This window comes from Equus quagga, chromosome 7, assembly GCF_021613505.1.
Source record: "Equus quagga isolate Etosha38 chromosome 7, UCLA_HA_Equagga_1.0, whole genome shotgun sequence".
Lineage (NCBI taxonomy): Eukaryota > Metazoa > Chordata > Mammalia > Perissodactyla > Equidae > Equus > Equus quagga.
Window position 1 is genome coordinate 89,289,934 of NC_060273.1, and position 3,180 is coordinate 89,293,113.

The 3,180-nt window shown below is 41.2% G+C and overlaps 1 pseudogene; it reads right to left on the minus strand.

Annotated features, from left to right (window-relative positions):
* Positions 1-1,314: 1,314 nt before the first annotated feature.
* Positions 1,315-2,262, minus strand: LOC124242976 (60S ribosomal protein L9-like; annotated as a pseudogene).
* Positions 2,263-3,180: the final 918 nt, after the last annotated feature.

A 3,180-nucleotide genomic window follows, 5' to 3' on the forward strand; every position in this document is an offset into this window, starting at 1 on the left:
CAAAGAATGGAGTGATGAGGCATAAGCAGAGAAATTTGCAAATTTGTGATCAATATGCAGAACTCACATTCAGCAGACAGGAGGCATTAAAAGCTATACATGATGCTGATTGCCTAGATAATTCCCTGTGATCAAGCGCACTTTACAATTAATGATAAATTTTTTTGATTTGGGTGAGATCCGCTGTTTTCAAAAGTTTCAGTGTTTGAAATTTGATGGAAAAACTCTATTGAATTTAATGCTGAATATTCTAAATAGGGGCAGAAATATTTTAACTTTACTGGAGTCACTTCTGCATCTCCCATTCTAAATAAGATTGGATTTGATAGGAAAATCTAGGGCATTGCCATGACAATTACCAGGCTTAGTCTTAGTTCCACTTAGGTTTTATACAAGTCCAATCAGACAAAAAGCAGAGGGCTGTGAGGGGAAGAGATGGGTGCTCACCTCTGCCTCTTGTTATCAGAGCGTTTGGAGTCCAACAGTAACAACACGACATTAAGCCACTGGTTCTCAACCCCGGCTGCATGTCAGAACCACCTGAGGATCTTTCGATTTACCAGGGCCTAGGCTCTATCCCTAGAGTTTCTGATTTAATTGGTCTGGAGTGAGAAGGCTTTAAAAGCTTCCCAGGTGGTTTAACGTGGCAGCCAGGGTTAAGAACCACTGTACTAGGTGATGAGCACAGCAGTTCTCAAGGCGCCCCCCAGGGATGGCTGGAAGTTGGGAATGTCTTCCAAGTGGCTGGCGCTCCAGATTTTTGTGTGTTTGGAGTATTTCATGGTTTGGTAAAGTTAATAGAATTATCACATTGAGAATAGATTAGTTATATTATTGGCGCCCCATCTAAAGAGCACCAGTGTGTTCATAAATTCTGTTTGGTGGTTTTATAGAATTTTTTTTTAATGGAGCAAGAAGGAAGTAGGGGGAAAGGGAAGAGAGGGAGGAAATGGAGAGATCTCACCAAGAGGGTTCTCACACAGAGTTTGAGAACCTCTGGGTTCAAGAATGAGCTGGGTCCGGAGCAAGGAACAGCAGTTGTGCAGTACACCGCATGCATCCCATCATGCCCTTGGGTATTTTGAGCGCTGTTATAATTATAGTCTTCTACATTATAACATGGAATTGTCAGGGGTTTTTTATTAAGGATCATGGATCGTAATATTGCTGAAGTGACCTATCGGGATCTCTCTCTCTCTCTTTTTTTTTTTTTAGAAAAAGTCCCAAATCAATAGAAGACTTTTTATTGCATCTTTAAAATATCACAAATAGATCTTAGCAATCATCTGGCATCTTGTTGTTTCCTCTTAGATCTTATTCATCAGCCTGCAGAACTGTTCCTTTTTCAGAGACATATACCATCCCCAATTTTTCTGATATCCTTGCTTTTAACTGTTGTGGCTGAATCAAAGCAGCTGAATCAAAGCAGCTAAATTTGATACAAATTCAATATCATTTCCTTCAAGATTTAACTCATCTTTCTGGGCTTGAAATACTGAACAAGCAACGCTTGGCCTCATTCGAACCCCCCGAATGTATTTTTCACCCAAGAAATTCCGGGTTTCAACAAGAGACCCATTCTCCTGCATAACATTGATGGGCAAGGGAGAACACATAAACCTCACCTTGCAATGGAAGCCCAAGATCTCACCCTCGATCATGTTCTGTACATGAATACAGATAGTCTGAACTGTAGCCACTTCCTTTCTATTTCCCCATTGCTATAGACTGAATGTTTGTGTCCCTCCCAAATTCATATGTTGAAACCTAATCCCCAGTGTGATGGTATTTGGAGGTGGGGTCTTTAGGAGGTAAGTAGGTCATGAAGGTGGAGTCCTCATGAATTGGATTAGTGACCTTATAGAAGAGACCCCAGAGAGCTCCCATGCCCCTCCCACCATGTAAGGACACAGCAAGAAGACAGCCATCTATGAACCAGGAAGCAGGTCCTCACCAGACACTGAATCTGCCAGGACCTTGATCTTGGATTTCCCAGCCTCGAGAACTGTGAGAAATAAATTTCTGCTGCCTATAAGCCACCCCGTCTGTGGTATTCTATCAGCCCAAACTGACTAAGACACCCACCATTTGTCAACCTAGAGCCTCTTCTTTTTATTTCCAAGGAGACCGAGTTCTATATTGATGTGATTAAAGTCCCTCTGCAGGGTTCCTCTGGGACCCTTCACAATAACTGTGCATCCCCCCACAATGATGTCAACATTTTCTGGAATATCAACCATAATTGTTGAGGATAGTCTTCATTCTCACCATACATGTGGCAAAGAGCTCAAGGTCTCTTGACACTGATATAGGTAGGGGTCTTATTTATGGTATCCTTTCCTTTACATCATTGTAAAAAAGCGATTATATAAAAATATAATTGTATATTAGTTTGCTAGGACTGCCATAACAATGTACCACAAACTGGGTGCCTTAGAACAACAAAAACTTGTTGTGTCACAGTTCTGGAGATCAGAAGTCTAAAATTAAGGTCCATGCTCCCCCTGAAAACTGAAGGAGATTCCTTGCCTCTCCCCAGCTTCTGGTGGTTTGCCAGCAATCTTTGGTGGTCCTTGTTCTGCAGCTGCATAACCTCAATCTCTCCCTTCATTGTCACAAGGTGTTCTCACTGTGTGCAGTTGTCTTCACATGGCCATCTTCTTATAAGGACACCAGTCATATTGGAGTAGGGGACCACTCTACTCCAATGTGACTTCATTTTAAATAACTATACCTGCAACAACCCTATTTCCAAATACGCTCACATTCTGGGGTTCCAGGGCTTAGGACTTAAAACATTATTCTGGGGAACACAATTCAGCCCATAGCAATATCCAACTAGATTGTTTATGGTTTTTTAAATGTACAAAAACTAAATTTTTAAAGAAATTGATTCATTAACCTCTGCGTGCCAAGACAGCTTTTGATGAAGCAACTCCATTTCTGGCGCTCTTCGCAAAAGGCCCCAAAGGGAGGTGAATCTCCACAACGCAAAGAGAAATCCTTGACTAAAGTAATACGCCCTCGGGAGTACTCGTCTATAATTTATCTTCTTTTCAATTAAAGCAAAAGAGAAAACAGAAGGAAACTTCTCTCCTGGTTACTTTTTAGCAAATTTTAGTTGGGAGTTTATCTTAAAACCTTGAGTCATGTTGGAGAGAAGAATGTTTTTAGGGAATA